Source organism: Myxocyprinus asiaticus, chromosome 8 (genome assembly GCF_019703515.2).
Source record: "Myxocyprinus asiaticus isolate MX2 ecotype Aquarium Trade chromosome 8, UBuf_Myxa_2, whole genome shotgun sequence".
NCBI lineage: Eukaryota > Metazoa > Chordata > Actinopteri > Cypriniformes > Catostomidae > Myxocyprinus > Myxocyprinus asiaticus.
The window spans coordinates 6477495-6496060 of NC_059351.1; positions in this window are offsets into that span (position 1 = coordinate 6477495).

Below are 18566 nucleotides of genomic sequence, written 5' to 3' on the forward strand. Positions count from 1 at the left end.
CAGCCGCGGCAGTATGCCTGGGGACAGAGGGGTCGCTGCTGGCCAGTGAGAGTTGGAGGAACTGCTGTTGTCCACTGAGAAAGGGGAGGAGCTGTTCCGTCTGCCAGGGGAGGAGCGAGCTGTCGTCCGCCAGTGGTCAGAGGAGTGGCTGAGGACCATGCAACAGCGTGTCCAGGGCTCTGCCATTCTTGTAAAGCGCCTTTGACTATAGCCTGCTCCAAACATTGGATAATTTGATGCATGTGTTGTGTGCACATTTTTACATTGGATTTTCTGTTTATTGTAATCAAAAATAAAATCTGATCTGATCGGGTCCCGTGGGAGTTATGCGGCAATGCAGACTTCTAGTTGGGAGGAAGGTTTTGTTCATTTAAAAGTCGATAGGACATTAACCTTAAAAAAATGGGTAACAATTTTACTTGATTGAATGCCACACAGTGGACATTTCACTTCAGAACTTCCACAATATGTGTAATGAACCACATAAATATAATTTTGCAAAAAAGTTGCCAAAGTCATGTAATTTGCATGAGATCAGGCTGTTATTTCCTACAGAGTGGTCCACTATTGATCCACCAAAGTTCCAGTTCAAACTGAAATATTTGCACTGGTTAATCAGTGGTGAACCAATGGCACAGCTCTAACTGTTCTAAGAACCCTAAAACAAAACAGGCTTATTTCATCAATTCATTAGATCTGTGTGCTTTAGCCGGGACTTTCTAGACTGTTTGTTGAGTATCAGTGTTATGTCAACGCACCTGTTAAACACACTCTTTTCATATATGTTCCGTGATCACACCAACAGATCCGTCACCACTCCTTGTTCCAGCCTTCCGGGTCCGGGACATCATGAGTAACAATTTATGCACTGGGAGCAGGTATTAACTGTTTTAGAATTCTGTTCAAACAGAGTGTACAAAAATTGCAATTCGATAGTATCACTTGTTCTGCAGTTATAATTGGCTTCTTGGGATGCCAGAAATAAAACTTTTTTTCATATTGTGCATGTAAAGAAAAAATCTTGAGAGAGGACCAGAGGATGCAAGATATAGCTCAAATGTTTTAGACCCTTCGAGCCAATATAATTTTTTTTTCTGCACTCGCTGTAGGTCAGCAAAGGATAATTTGTTTTATTTTAACCTCTGTGCACTGACTAATTTATCATAAACAGTATCTGTTGTGTCCTAAGAATTAATGATAATGAGCGACACCACTCCCTCTCTCCTGCAAACAGACCCATGACCACGCCCCCATTACCACAATAGGCCTACCTCATTTAAATAGGGCTAAACTGAAATATGACTGCTGTGACTGCTCTTCGCTGGTACTGCTCTGTTTATTGAGCTGGCTGATAATTGATCCGGGCAGTGGCTAGTGCTGTTACATTCCGTTTTCCTTGCACATAAACAACTAGAGTTGGCAAACTCTGTAGTTGCACTGGTGTGACTTCTGAAAAAAGTTTTTCACCGGCAGGAAAAATGATTGTAAGATGCAGTCTAGAGCCCTATATTTCTACTACCTTTGCCAAAGAAGTTATCAGAGTAAAAGACTTTCCGCTAGAAGAGGTATTACGTCGGGTCTCCTGATTCTCTGTTGTGTATGTGTATGCACTCGTGAACAGTCGTTAATGGGCTGCTATATGATGACGTCACTGTGAATACGTGCTTGCAGCGCTGTTGAAAAGAGAGTTGCGACACTGCCATAGACTTCTGTTGTAATCGGAGAATGTGGAAGTGATGCGTGTCATGGGGTAACAGATAGTTCCAAACACTGAATAGTTCCAGCACTGAACCCCATTCATTTCAGTGTTTCTCAAGCACACTCGCTTGTAAGTTGATGAAATGACTGCATTTTTTGACATTTTAACGCATTAGCTGACCTCTCATGAATCTAGTCAATAGTGGTATTTTATGTAGCCAGCTTTATTTAATGTTTGTCATTAGATAATAGCTAGTTAGATTCTAATTACATTTAGCTAACATGAGCAACACTTCACTAGCTACCATAACCAGATGTCAGTTGGCCTACATTTACCTCAAATTAACTGCAGTTATTGGTGTTCGTTAACATACAAAGATTATCTTTGGTGATTAGATTTGTTGTTAAAGTTAGCAACACTTAGTACAAGACTGTACCATATTAGTACACCTAATTTCAATGAATTGTAGCTAGCTCAACTAGATAACATGGCTAGCTTGTATCTAGCAATGTTTTTCCTTGGTTAATTCAGTCATTACACACATCGTTTGTTAGACAGTGCATCAGTGATGGGTGATAAGATCAGCAGCATAAATGTGGGTGATCATAGTAAAAAGAAAGTATAACTGCTGATAGCTAATTACTTTGCATATTTTTCTGTTGAAGAGCTGACATGTAAAACCATGGAAGACTGACTTTGATGACCTAGCAAGCCAGTTATCTACAAATGATTAAAAAAGGAATAAGGTATGTAATTGTCAGAAAAAGCTCTCTGTATCCTCCAAAATAATCATAGAGTTGAATCAATGCCTCTAAACAACAAAAACTGAACATTATAACCTTCATGAAGGTAGGATTTATTGCAGGACTGTTAGACTATATTAGTTTTAGCTCAGTATACCTAATAAACTGGCAACTGTATATTTAAGCAATATCACATGAGCAAGAGTGCAATATGAGTACAGTCATAAAAAACACATTCGTGCATGGAACTACTTACTTATACCACGGATCAGAATCTGCCGTTGCTGGTTCAAAACAAATTATGAGTCCAAGCCTCTCAGAAACATCACTTTAGAACTACTAGTATCACGGCTTGGGCTGTTTCTGACATGTTATTGGAGAAACAAGGATGTGTGTGTGTGAGAGAGAGAGAGATCTGGAGTGTGTGTGATCACCTGTTGATGATGCTGTAGTCTGTTTGTCAGCTTTCTGAAGATAATGTCATTTTGATGAAATTCATCCTATTTTCTCAGTGGAAAAATAGCCGTCCAAGCAGGAGTATTCCTCCCTATTTCGCGGTACCTGGTGCGCAAGAGTCTTTCACTATCCACCTTTTCCTATGTCCCGTGATGCTTAAGACAAAATGTAGGCATTACTTCCCTTGTCAAGTAAACACAGCTGTTATTGCGGTGTACGTCCATTCATTCTTTCGTTGTGGTGTTGGGATTTTGAGGATAGCGTGTATGATTTAATGAGGACATACATCAGTCACTATGTCAGTGTGTTACTGAACTGTAATAAAATGCAAAAAAAAACATAAAGACAAAGAAAGCACAAACAACACTGGTCTGTTGTTTCTCCCAGATGCAGTTGAAATTTAATCTAAGTACACATGCAACATTTCAAACAAACTTATTGGTTGTTTTAGTGGAGTACCTGTATTAGTTCAGCTTTAGATGTGTGTGCTTGTACTTGTCACCCTGCATGTTCAAATCAGACAGACACACTGAGGAACAGCCGTGAAGTTCTCATCCTTGGGAATGTAATCGCTTTTTCAAGCTGTCCGATTGGATGGTTATTTCCTTTTAAATCCACACATAAGTTTAAACTTTTGTTTGGCGGGTGTTTGACTGGTGAGAGGTGGTGCTTCACTGCTGTACTGGACACATCAGGACAGCATTTTAAACCTCAAATGCGATGTGATTTTTGACTACCTCTGTATGTGTTTTTTGTGATCCAATCACTAAATATTTTGCATACCATTTACAACTATATTTAGCACTGACCATTTGCGATTGGATCATCTGAAACACGTCTTATTACCAGCTGTAAACAGGGTCTAAAATGACTGCAGCCAGAGCTAGGGAATGCTATAGAACGACTTCCGGCAGAAGTCCCACCCACATTTGTTTCCCCAGTAAGACTGAACTGTTGTATATATGCTTATAGGCTTCATAGACATACCAAAATTGTATATTGTTAAGTAGTGAAGTGCAAATACCATATCTGACCAACAATAACCCAGACAAGCTCTCTTCCACATTTTTGAAAATATGTAAATAGTGTACATGGGACATACAATTAATTTGAGCTACAGCGGCATTTACTTTCAGCTACTGGTCTTCACTGTGTGTGTGTGTGTGTGTGTGTGTGTGTGTCAAGGGCAGTTCTAATGCAGTGGAAGAGATAGAAAAATGTACTGCACGGCTTTGTGGTGGGACCAGATCTAGGAAGAGAAGACCTGTTACTCAAAACAACCAAGGCATGTGGAATATATTCACTCTCCCTTGCATTCAAAACAGTCTCTTAGGCACAAATATGAAGTCATATTTTTAACAGTTGTTAGATAGAATACAGTGATGAATTTAAGCTGCACAACACAACTCCTCATGTTTATGGCTCCCTTTGACTAATAACAGTGAAAAATTTCATTTCATTTCCCAGAAAAAATGGCTTGTAGACTTCTGAGAATGTCAAAGATAGATCTCATACTGGTGATTCCAACTTTCTCTGAATGAAGCACATGTACACTGCTGCCTAGGTGATACTTTGAACTTTAATCCATCAGTCCCTTGTGCGTAAAGAAATGTATACACCTGAAACTAGAATATCTTTTGGTAAATAGGACAGTTCTACTGTGGAGTTTTATTGCAGCCCAACTTTGATTAGACTGATGAAACATTTATATATGTACATAAAGATTTTGTTGAGTGCAGCCTAAAGAGAACATTACAGTATGCTTATTGGACCAGCATCACTTAAGTATTTTTTGGATGACATTTAATTTAACATGATCTTAAGATAACACTTTTTTCTCTTTCTTTTAGGAGGGGATAGAGAAGTCTAAAGCAAGAGATATCCCTATAGTCATTGATGCAGTAAGTCTCAAGTTCCAGCTGTTAAACAGATGGGATCTTCTGATTATTATTTCTTTCTTTTGTTTATTTAATACAGGCAAATAATACAACATAACAACACACACCTCTACACACATCAGACTGGTCTGTTATTATAAGCAGATATTCTGCTGTTTATGAAGGAGATTAAAATTACCTGGGTTCATTAATACTTTCCTTTTTTTTTTATCTTAAACAAAAGTGGCTTTCGTGTGTGTGTGTGTGTGTGTGTGTGTGTGTGTGTGTGTGTGTTAAGCATTACTTGTGGTGTGGAGTTTGAATGTTTTTGCTATCATTGTATGGAGAAGAATTTGACTGAAATTCACATCCAGTGAAGTTTACTGAGTGCTCTTTGCCAAGTGTCCAGATCTCCTTTTCTTCCTACTGTTGCGGTGAAAGAAAGAATGCAATGACTATTTTGAACACTTTTATGCCTTTCCTGGCCTGCTTTCTGCCATTTTTCTCTCCCTGTAGGAGGTCAAATGAGTTTCTGTGAAGACTGCCCATTCAAGGAAAAATGTATCTACCCTCTCCCTGGATATATTGTATAATAAAATGTTTGTTATTTTGCACTATTGACCAAACTTCTTTCTTGGGTTAAATTGAGTAGTTGCTTGCATTTATTGATATTCACTTGTTGTGCATGCTTATGCGAGTTCGACCTCTTATTCAGAGCCCGTGAAAGTGATGAGCTCTCGAGCGCAGCATCAGAGAGCAGGCTTGTCCAGTCGGACGCGGAAGCCTCAGCTGGGCTCCTCCCTTCGGGGACGATTGCCCAGTCACAGGCTGACGCGGAGAAGACGACATGCTTTCCCGGGCAGCCGCGAGGGTTCAGGGAAGAGCGGAGGGTTCCACTCTAGCTGACGCTCGCGGTTCGATGATTGGTTCCTGGGCTCACGGCGCCGCTCAAAACCACGCCCCGCCCCCATTCCTTTCTTCCCGGAAGTGCATGAAGAGCTGACAAGGTCGTGGGAGGCACTTTTTTACTGCCAGGTCCCGATATTTTCAGCTTCCCCACCCTCACTACCCTCTATGGTGGGGTGGCCAAGGGCTATTCGGCAATCCCCCAGTGGATAAAGGCACTCGCGGTGCACATATGCCCGCAGAGCGCCGCCACCTGGCGTGGGTGCCCAAAGCCCCCATCCAAGGCCTGTAGGTTTACGTCGTCTCTGATGGCCAAGGCCTACGGTACCGCTGGACAAGCCGTCTCCGCCCTGCACGCCATGGCTCTCCTGCAAGTCTGCCAAGGCGCTAAAGGAACTGCACGAGGGTAGTTCCGTCCCGGGATTGATGCAGGAACTGCGCTCGGCGACTGACCTTGCTCTCCGAGCGACGGAGGTCACGGCACGGTCTCTCGGGCAGACGATGTCCACATTAGTGGTCCAGGAGCGCCACCTTTGGCTCAACCTGGTCGAGATGGGTAAGGCCAACAGGACACGGTTCCTTGCTGCCTCCATCTCCCAGGCTGGCCTATTCGGCGACACTGTCAAGGACTTTGCCCAGCAGTTCTCGACAGTGGAGCAGTAGATGGAGGCTATCCGGCATATCCTGCCCTGGCACGGCTCAAGATCCCGCACCCCGTCTGCTCGTCGCCAAGGGCGTCCCCCTGCGGTGACTGCACTGGCTCCGCCGCAGCCCGCCCCTTTGGCCCGGCCCCGGCGTGGAGCCCACCGCAGGAAGCAGACGCCACCCTTCTCGCGGCCGCCAAGAACCCATGAAAGGCTTCAAAGTGCCCTTGAGACCTTGGGCGACCCAAGGACGATGAAACCTGCTGCTCTGGAGCTGGTAAGCAGACCTCTCCATCCCCCGGTCGAAGGGTCTCCTGCCCCTGAGCGCCCAGCTGTGGCACAAATCCGCCCCCAATGTGATAGTCTCCACGGGTCACGAGGACAGGCCTCTTCCTCCCCCATCCCAGGCTGTTCCGGTGGTGGTCACAAGGAGGCAGGTAAGTGCTTCGATGTCCCTAAACTCAGCACGGCCACGACATGGTGTGGCACCTCGTGCTCCACCCGCCGTGAGGCCCCACCTGCTGGTATGTCCGACAACTTGGTCCCTTTGGTCCCCCTTGCATGGAACTTGGACGTGTGGCTTGCACTTTCCAATCTGTCGCGATGGCTGGTCCGGACCGTCCGACTCGGCTATGCAATTCAGTTCGCCAGGCGTCCGCCCAGGTTCAGCGGTATCCACTTCACCTTGGCGAAGGGCGAAAACACTGCTACCTTGTGCGCGGAGTTCACTACTCTCCTACGGAAGGGCGCGATAGAACCTGTCCCTCCGGCCTAGATGAAGAAGGGGTTTTACAGCCCCTACTTCATCGTTCCGAAAAAAGGCGGTGGGTTGCGGCCAATCTTGGACCTGTGAGTACTGAACCGGGCTTTACACAGACTCCTGTTCAAGATGCTGATGCAAAAACGCATTCTGGCGAGCGTCCGGCAACTAGATTGGTTCGCGGCAGTAGACCTGAAGGACGCGTACTTCCACGTCTCGATCCTTCCTCGACACAGACCCTTCCTGCGGTTTGCATTCGAGGGTCAGGCATATCAGTACAAGGTCCTCCCTTTCGGCCTGTCCGTCTCCTCGTGTCTTCACGAAGGTCGCAGAGGCAGCCATTGCCTCACTAAGGGAGGTGGGCATTCGCATTCTCAACTATCTCGATGACTGGCTAATCTTAGCTCACACTCGGGACATGTTGTGCGCACACAGGGACTTGGTGCTCCCACACCTCAGCCGACTAGGGCTTCGGGTCAACTGGGAAAAGAGCAAGCTCCTCCCTGTTCAGAGCATCTCTTTTCTTGGTTTGGAGTTGGACTCAGTCTCTTTGACAGCTTGCCTCATGAACGAGCGCACCCAGTCGGTGTTGGCCTGTTTGAAGGCTTTCAAACAGAAAACAGCGGTTCCACTGAACATTTTTCAGAGGCTTCTGGGGCATATGGCATCCTCAGCGGTGGCCACCCCGCTTGGGTTGATGCATATGAGACCGCTTCAGCACTGGCTTCAGACTCGAGTCCCGAGATGGGCATGGCACCACGGGACACATCGCGTGGTCATCACGCCGGTCTGTCACTATCTTTTCAGCCCTTGGTCCGACCTCTCGTTTCTACGGGCAGGTGTTCCCCTAGAACTGGTCTCCAGGCATGTCGTGGTCACGATGGATGCCTCCAAAACGGGCTGGGGTGCTGTTTGCAACGGGCATGCAGCCGCCAGCTTGTGGATGGGCCCGCGACTGCATTGGCACATCAACTGCCTTGAGTTGTTGGCAATTCTACTCACCCTGCGGAGGTTTCGGCCGTTGATCCAGGGCAAGCACATGTTAGTTCAGACAGACAACATTGCAGTGGTAGCATATGTCAACAGCCAAGGCTGTATGCACTCTTGTTGTATGTCACAACTCACCCGCCGTCTCCTCCTCTGGAGTCAGCAGCACTTCAAGTCACTGCGAGCCACTCACATCCCGGGCAACCTCAACACTAGAGACTCCACCCTCAGGTGGTCCAGCTGATTTGGAGTCGATTCGGACAGGCACAGGTGCTCCTGTTTGCCTCCCAAGAATCCTCCCCACTGCCCGCTCTGGTACGCCCTGACTGAGGCCCCCCTCGGCATAAACGTGCTGGTACACAGCTGGCCCCCTGGCATGCGCAAATATGTGTTTCCCCAAGTGAGCCTACTTGCACAGACCCTGTGCAAGGTCAGGGAGGACGAGGAGCAGGTTGTCCTGGTAGCACCCTACTGGCCCACCCAGACGTGGTTCTCGGACCTCACGCTCCTCGCGACAGCCCCCCCTGGCAAATTCCCCTGAGGAAGGACCGTCTTTCTCAGGGATGGGGCACCATCTGGCACCCGCGACTAGACCTCTGGAATCTCCATGTCTGGCCCCTGGACGGGACGTGGAAGACCTAAGCGGTCTACCACCTGTGGTGGTAGACATGATCACTCAGGCTAGGGCCCCCCTTCGAGGCGCCTGTATGCCTTTAAGTGGCATCTGTTCGCTAAGTGGTGTACTTCCCGATGGGAAGACCCCCAGAGATGCGCACTTGGATCAGTGCTTTCCTTCCTGCAGGAGAGGTTGGAAGGGAGGCTATCCCTTTCCACCTTGAAGGTGTACGTTGCCGCCATAGCAGCACACCACGATGCAGTTGACGGTAAGTCCTTAGGGAAGCACGACCTGATCATCAGGTTCCTAAGAGGCGCCAGGAGGCTGAATCCCTCCAGACTGCGCCTCGTTCCCTCATGGGACCTCTCTGTAGTTCTTCAGGGTCTACAGAGAGCCCCCCTTTGAGCCTTTGCAGTCAGCTGAACTTAAGGCACTTTCCTTGAAGACTGCCCTCCTGACTGCGCTCACTTCCATCAAGAGGGTAGGAGACCTGTAAGCATTCTCTGTCAGCAAAACATGCCTGGAGTTCAGTCCGGGCTACTCTCACGTGATCCTGAGACCCCGACTGGGCTATATGCCCAAGGTTCCCACGACCCCTTTTAGGGACCAGGTGGTGAACCTGCAAGCGCTGCCCCAGGAGGAGGTAGACCCAGCCCTGTCGTTGCTATGTCCGGTGCACGCTTTATGCATCTATTTGGATCACACGCAGAGCTTTAGGATCTCTGAGCAGCTCTTTGTCTGCTTTGGTGCACAGCGGAAAGGAAGCGCTGTCTCCAAGCAGAGGATCGCCCACTGGCTCACTGACGCCATAACTATGGCATATCACGCCCAGGACGTGCCGCCCCCAGTAGGGCTATGAGCCCATTCTACCAGGGGTATAGCGGCCTCCTGGGACATTTGCAGAGCAGCAGGCTGGGCAACACAAAACACCTTTGCAAGGTTCTACAACCGTCCCAGGTAGTGGCACGCAATACAAGTGGATAAGCTCGGGATAGCCGGCCAGGTGTATCGCTTGCACATAGTGCCTTCCACCTCCTTTTGAGCTGAAGATGTGCGCCATTAAATCCCAGTAGTGTTCACAAACTTTGTTCCCTGGTTGACTTCCTCCGAGCCCTGTGGCAGTCGAGTTTTCTGAGAGACTCGCTGCCGGCCCAGTACACGTGCTAACTAAGAGTCCTGTTCAGGGGTAGGTACTCCGCATGTGGCGGTTCCCTGTAAGGCTAACCCCATGCGATATATAACTTCCGCTAATTCGTTTCCCTTTTGGCAAACTGCGTCTTCCTTGGGCAGAGCGCCTCTGCCCCAGTCTCCATGTTTGTAGTAACTCCTCCCCCGTTGGGTAGGATCTACCTTGAAGACTCTCCACATGGTCTCCGCAGTGTCCTCCCCTTGGGAGGGACACCCCCCGACTAGACCTGGCGGCCCAGTCGGATAATCCCCCTTCTTTTTTAGGGTTTTTTAGAGTTTTTATAGTCAAAACAAGTGAAAAAATCTACCAGTGCTGAAGAAGTAATCCAAAGTATTTAGAATACTTTACTGACCTTGAGTATTCTAATGGAATACATCACAAATTATATTTTACAGCATATATTCTGTAATCTGTAGTGGAATAACCCTCCCAACTCTGTATATATATATATATATATATATATATATATATATATATATATATATATATATATATATATATATATATATATATATATATATATATATATATATATATGTATATATTATTATATATACGTGTGTGTGTTCGTGTGTGTGCGTGTGTGTATGTGGGCGGGTTTGGGTGGTTTACGAGGACTTTTTTTTAGGTTACAAACTGGTAATTACAAGGGTATTATGCTATAAATGTGGTTTATGAGGACATTTCTAGTGTCCCCATAATTCAAATCACTTAAACATACTAAACAATGTTTTTTTGAAAGTTTTTTGTGGGGGTTAGGTATAGGGGTAGGGTTAGGGGATAGAATCTATAGTTTGTAGAGTAAAAAAATGTTGTAGAAAAAATAAGTAAATATGGTGTAGATTGAGTAACATTAGCTGATCGCAGCATACAAGAAGCGAGGTAATGTTCTGAGATGTCATCACTCTGCTGTAGAATTTCTATAGTATCAACATTATGTCTGTGGAGAGTCCTCATAAGGATAGCCACACCAACGTGTGGGTGTGTGTGTGTGTTTTGGCTTGTGTGAGTAAAAAATATGGAGTCACTCAATTCTCTCAGCGTGACAGATTGAGCTGGGCGATGCCGGTGATTGCCAATACGTGTGGTTCAGTTTCATATGACTTTTTTGTTTCTCTTTTCATCCTTCTTCTTTCTTCCTCCTGCGGTTCACTATCTCCATCCTTTCGAAGCACAGCAATTTACCAACACCATCAGCCCGTGAATGACTATCTGAACTCAGGCTTGGCTTCATTGCTCTCACTGGTGAAGATGAATAGCATCCATAGAAGAGATGGAGGGAGAGAAAAAGAAAGAATGAGAGCCATAATGTGAGGTCAAGCACAGACAGAAACAGATGTGTAAAAGTTTGCATGTCAAAGCTGGTGCTCACTTAGTGCCTTAATCTTTTTGTAATTTGACTTCAAATGATGGGAAAGCTGACAGATCGTTTCCATGTCTAATTTTAAACATCCGTTTCCCCTTTTGTTTTATGTCTAACTGTCAATGTCGCATTTTCTTTATATATTTTTTTGCTGACTGTATAGGGAATATACTATTTTTTTCTCCCCTTTTCTCCCCAATTTGGCATGCCCAATTTCCAATGCGCTCTACGTACTCGTGGTGGTGTAGTGACTTGCCTCAATCCAGGTGGCGGAGGATGAATCTCAATTGCCTCCGTGTCTGAGACAGTCAATCCGCACATCTTATCACATGGCTTGTTGAGTGTGTTACTGCGGAGACCTAGCACTTGTGGAGGCTTCACACTATTCTCTGCGTCATCCACACACAACTCACCACGTGCCCCACCGAGAGTGAGAACCACATTATAGCGACCATGAGGAGGTTAACCCAAAATGACTCTACCCACCCTAGCAACCGGGCCAATTGGTTGCTTAGGAAGCCTAACTGGAGTCACTCAGCACGCCTGGATTCGAACTTGCGACTCCAGGTGTGGTGGTCAGCGTCTTTCCTTGCTGAGCTTCCCTGGGGGCTCCCAGGAAATATACTAGTTAAAAGTAATGAGATTTTAGAGTGTGTTCAAAGATGAGATGCAGACATTTGATCTCTCAGCAAGAGATTCTTTCATTGTGAGAGCTGGACACACATATACACACATTTACTTAGCTATCTAAATGGGAAATACCATATACTTATATTGTTTTATATAAAATTGACTATCCCTAACACACATCCTAATTGTACCATTAAGATAAATGTTGTGTATTTTTTGAATTTGCAACAGTATTTGCTTGATTTATGCATCTATTTACTAACTGAAGACATCACCGAATGTCACCAAAGGGCGGTTTTGCCAGATTCAGCTCAATTTTTTGGGACAATTTTGTCCCAAAACTATAACTAAGTTCATAAGTACACACATACTCACGTACTTGGATTAGGTGACATCATCTGTCTCCCACACTTTTGCTTACACACCTGCACACTTTTTCATCAGTGGGATTTTTGCAAAGCCTAAAACTCTTTCCAGCATCTCTGCCGAGTGATGCGGGACAGGTTTCATAGACACTTATGAATATGCAACTAGTGAACTCTCGGGAGAGTTGGCTTCACAACTTCAAACTGGGCTCCCATTTGAACCCTCTAAACAAATATTTGCATATTCATAAATATTTCAGCACTGACCTAGAACTAGATGTTGCATTTTGGAGAGATTCTAAGAAGACCTATTATACCAAACAGATGTGTGAGCAGCAACATGGGAGAATGAATAATTGAATCAGCTGCACTCTTTACCAGTTTTAACCCCAAGCATTCCAGAAAAAAAGACCCTGCTATTTGGCCATCATGAATAACTACACGTGGACAGCTGGCAATCTATCACCCCGGAAATCAAATCAGAGTTGCTGGAAACACTCTGCAGGCTGCATATAGATTAAGATTAAGAACTCCCGGTGTGAGGCAGATATTAATCCCTGCTGGAATGAAAGTGTCTTGTTAATCACTTACCAATGATAGAGATAAAGTTGTCTAATATAGAAAAATGACATGGAAATATGATGGCTCAAACTATATGATTCCCATAATGATAATGTGGGCAAAAATATGCCGGAATGTGTAGATTGATGCTGTGCAAGAAGGAAATGTGTGATGTGCTTTCGGACTGTGTATTTGTATTAGTCTGCAGTCTATCCATCACATGGGCCACAGGGGTGATGTGATATCTTAGATAGCACACATGCGTTACTGTATTGCAGGGCTGTGCAGCTGATATCAGCATAGACCTGCCCTTGACTGTTTTCCAGAGGCAAATCTGCAGCATTCCCCAGCTGCAGGTGTTTAGGGCAGATTTAGGAGCAGAAACTCTCTGTGGATAAAAGAGGGTTGGGATGAAGAGAGCACAATGCATTCAGGTCTGTCCCTCCTGCTATTTTAAACAGGATCTAGATTCACTAGGAGTTCTCCATAGTGTTGGCAGGGAAGGGCCACCTCTTGAGTATTGCCCTTTTTGCTTAACATGATTTATTGTCAGACCATGCACATCAAATAATGGGGTAATCCAATCAAATGCTGAGAAATCTTTGGACCTTGTGGACTTACTCACATAGTTTTATCTCCCAAGCATCCCTGTAGAAAAAGACCAGCATTGCTGGCAGTGGCAAACATTTCCTCTAAATGAACATATCAACTAAACTGATTAAATTAACTGCTGTTTTAATCACTTTATTGTAAACTCATACATATAATGTAAAAATATGCATATATACATTTTTTTATTGCATTAATTACATGATAATTCATTGAATTAATCACAATTAATCACATAAATTTTTGCTGAGAAAGGCCACCAAATACAAATATTTCTATATATAATAAATAAATAATTATATATAAATAATTATAAATCATTGATTAAAGTAAAGATTAGAGTAAAGAATTGATTAGGCAATAAAAAAGGTGGCTTTAGAAGGTATTATTTTGTTTATTTCCATATCATTGAACATAAGCCTCTCATTGGCCTTTCCTAATCCACAGCAATCCATTTTGCAATTTAATTTCAATCTGTACAAGATAGACTTATAAGGGCTTGTTTAAGGAAGCTACAAATTAGTCTGATAAATGCTTTTGGAATGTCTTTTTTTAATTGCGTCCTGTCATTAACAGCATTTTTAGGGCACAGTGACAAGTTAAACGTAGTTTGAAACTTAGAAAAAACACATCTTAAGACCCCTGCATTCACAAGATGCGCTCTGTCCAGCTGTGTTTGAACACAAGAATGCATCCTCATCTTGTGCTGTCTGCTGTCAGGAAGTGTGGTTTGTTGTCTGTACAGCTGCGTGTTGCCTGTACAGCTGCAGTTTTGCTTACTGCCCCCTTCTGACTGAGGCCCGTAAAAACATGAAGGTGGTACTTCAAACTTGAATTGCTTCAATGGTAGAAAAATTCCTTATTACACTCTGGGGGCATGATTCATTTCGTAGATTTTTCTACAAATTATTTGTATAAATAATTAATTGCACTGAATTAATGCATTAAAGGATAGTTCACCCAAAAATGAAAATGAGCTCATCATTTACTCAGTGGTTAAATCCATATCTTCAGAAGTAATATGATAAGTGTTGGTGAGAAACAGATCACTATAAAATTCCTTTTTTTACTAACATTCTCCACTTTCACTTCCACATTCTTCTTCTTTTGTTTTTGACTCTTTTTTTTTTTTTTTTTTTTTTTGACCTACTTGGAGGGAAGAGAATTTATAGTAAAAAGATGCACGTTTTGTAGCCCAGGCAAGTTCTAATCACTGCACAAATGCCAGAGGAAGCTGATAGCATAGAGGCTTCTCTCATTAGTAAACTGACCAATCAGAATAGTTGAAGCCATTGAAGGCATTTTTTTTCCCATCTAAAATGAGGCCGAAAAAGGCAAAAGGGGAGCAAAATGAAATTTACAGAAAATTAGCCTTCAGAAGTTTACATACACTTAGGTTGAAGTCATTAAAACAAATTTTTAAACCACTACACAGATTTAACATTAACAAACTATAGTCAAGTTGTCCTTTTTATTTGTATAGTGCTTTTCACAACATGCATCGTTTCAAAGCAGCTTTACAGAAAATCATGCATTAACAGAAAATGAAACCGTAATATCTATAAAGTCTTAAAGTCATCATTGTGTAGTTTGATTAAATATGATTACGAAGTGTGTATAAAAATAAGTAATTAAATAATAATTGTATTTAGAAACCCAGTGAGCAAGGTGAAGGAGACTGTGGCAAGGAATACAAAACTCCATAAGATGTTGGTTAATGGAGAAAAATAACCTTGGGAGAAACCAGGCTCACTGTGGGGGCCAGTTCACCTCTGGCTAACAGCATGAACATAAAGCCAATATTACTTCTTCATGCGCAGTGCAAGTCATGGTTTAAAGTTATTAAACTAAGTAAGTGTTAAGGGCCAGAGTTTAAACAAAGATTGTGTAAGAACTGTAAGATTAATGACTAATGTCTTTGAAGTTCATCTTGGATTAACTGCAGAAGTTCATATAGATGCATTGTCCTTTGTTAGTTGGCTGATGAAGGCTTTTGTCTTTAGTCTAGAATTAAACTGAGTGAGTGTGTCTGCATCCCGAACAGTGTTAGGGAGACTATTCCATAGTTTAGGAGCCAAAGAGGAAAAGGATCTACCTCCTTTTGTGGATTTTGATATTCTAGGAACTATTAACAGGCCAGAGTTTTGCAATCATAATGAACGTGATGGAATATAGCATGGTAGAAGGTCACTTAAGTACTATGGAGCTAGACCATTCAAAACTTTGTGTGTAGTTAACAGAATTTTTAAATGAATACGAAATTTAACAGGTAGCCAATGTAACAATGATAAAATGGGGCTAATATGATCATATTTCTTGGTTCTAGTCAGCACTCTGGCTGCTGCATTTTGAACCAATTAAAAAGGTTATTAGTGAAGCTATCTTTAGTGGTCGAAAGAATTGTTCTACCTGAACAATAATATGGTGTAGATTGAGTAACATTAGCTGATCGCAGCATACAAGAAGCGAGGTAATGTTCTGAGATGTCATTTCTCTGCTGTAGAATTTCTATAGTATCAACATCAACTCCATATGGCAGAATTAAATCTAGCGTATGATTATGGCGATGAGTTGGTCCTGTCACATTTTGTCTGACTCCAAGCGAGTAGAGAATATCGATAAATGCTAATCCCAATGTGTCATTTTCATTATGTATGTGAATGTTGAAGTCACCAACAATTAAAGCTCTACCTACAGTAACTACAAGATCTGATAGAAAATTTGCAAATTCACCAAGAAAATCAGAATAAGGCCCGGGTGATCTATATACTGTAGCAAGGGCAAAAGACGACAGAGGTTTTTTATTTATATCTGACGGTGTTACATTAAGCATTATTTGTTCAAAAGACTTAAACTTATATCCTGTTCTCTGAGTAACACCAAAACCGTCACTGTAAATTGTAGCAACACCTCCTCCTCGACCCTTCAGACAAGGCTCATTTTTATAAAAATAACCTGGGGGAGCAGATTCATTTAAACTAATATATTCATCTGGTTTAAGCCAGGTTTCAGTCAAACAAAGCACATCCAAACTATGATCTGTAATCTTTATATGTTTATCTTAAAAAAAAAAACATGTTTTTTTTTTTCCCAAGTTTGACCATAATAATTTTTTTTATAAATGATTTAGTGAGGGGTTTGTGTTTGGTAGTTCGGGGAACAGACACAGTCTCTATATGATATCTAGGTGATACAATATGTGTTGTAGTTTATGTGACCTGTGTGATGTCTCAAGACTGCTAGCAGATGTTCAGATTAGCCAGTTTGTCTGCTTCCTGACCTGGGCCCCAGTTAGTCAGATACTATAATTATTAAGACTATGAACCAAATTACTAGAGAGGAGAGCGGCACCTTCCCTGGAGGGTTGGAGTCTGTCTCTCTTTAGCAGGTCAGGTCTACCCCCAAAAATTCCAATTGTCTAGAAATTCTATGCTATTCTCCGGACACCACTCAGACATCCAGCTGTTCAGTGACAGTCTACTATAAACCTCATCACCACAATGAGCAGGGAGGGGGCCAGAGCATATTACAGTGTCTGACATCATTTTTGCAAGATCACATACCTCTTTAACATTATCTCTAGTGACCTCCGACTGGCGAAGCCGGACATTGTTAGTTCCGACGTGAATAACAATTTTAGAAAATCCACGTTTAGTATTAGTTAGCACTTGTACATTTTATCTGATGTCAGACACTCTGGCACCCGAAATGCATTTAACGATGGTGGCTGGAGTCTCAATTACCACGTTCCTTACAATAGAATCACCTATGACCAAGGCTCTTTCAACATAATTCTCAGTGGGTGCATCAATGAGTGGAGAGAATCGATTGGAAACCCTAACAGGAATGGGAGAATGTTGTCGCTTTGCTGAGGGAGAATGCTGCCGTGACGTCACCCAAAAGCCCTGCTGCAGGGGCTCTTCAGCAGGAACAAAAGTGTGTGTGTTGCTCACTGTACTACCTGCATCCAAAAAAGTATCTACCAGCTTCTTTCTCACTGACCTCCACTAGCGTTTGGATGCGTGTCTCTAACTCATTAACCTTCTCCGTCAGCCTGACTAATTCCTTACATTTATCACGTGAATCCCTCACTGCTGACGGAAAAAGCTATAGTAAACATGTGGCATGTAATTCAGGAAGCAATAATATGATTGGATGCCATGACTTACCACAGTTGTTTGTTGTTGTTGGTTGTTCCTGAGCGGCGAGGGTTTGAGATCGATGTGAATCCCTCACACAATTGTTTGTTGTTATGGTTGTACTTGATAAGCGGTGCTTTGAGATCGATGCAATAATCTGTGAAAAACAGAGGAGAAAACGGGTGCACAAGGTAAAATGCACGTATGCTGTAAAACGCACGCAGTTTAATCGCGATAAAAATAGAAAGCGGATGCATGTGGAAAAATGCACGCAGTTGAATCTTGATAAGAGAATAATGCAGGGAAAAACTGATGCGTGCTGAAAAAGATTGAAAGCTGAAAACAGATAGATAAACGATGCTAAAAAAGCTAGCAGGCTACAAACACAGACGCAGGAAGTGACGTCTCGTATCTGGACGTATAGTTTTGCAAGTCGTTTAGGTAGTAATTTTTCCAACAATTGTTTACAGACAGATTATTTCACATAATTGACTAAATCACAGTTCCAATGGATCAGAAGTTTGCATACACTAAGTTAACTGTGCCTTTAAGCGCTTGGAAAATATCAGAAAATGATGTCAAGCCTTTAGACAATTAGCCAATTAGCTTCTGATACGAGGTGTACTGAATTGGAGGTGTACCTGTGGATGTATTTTAAGGCCTACCTTCAAACTCAGTGCCTCTTTGCTTGACGTCATGGGAAAATCAAAAGAAATCATCCAAGACCTCAGAAAAAAGTTGTGGACCTCCACAAGTCTGGTTCATCCTTAGGAGCAATTTCCAAACGCCTTAAGGTACCACGTTCATCTGTATAAACAATAGTATACAAGTATAAACACTATGGGACCAAGCAGTCATCATACCGCTCAGGATGGAGACGCATTCTGTCTCCTAGAGATGAAAGCAGTTTTGTGCGAAAAGTGAAAATCAATCCCAGAACAACAGCAAAGGACCTTGTGAAGATGCTGGAGGAAAGTATCTATATCCATAGTAAAACAAGTGCTATATCAACATATCCTGAA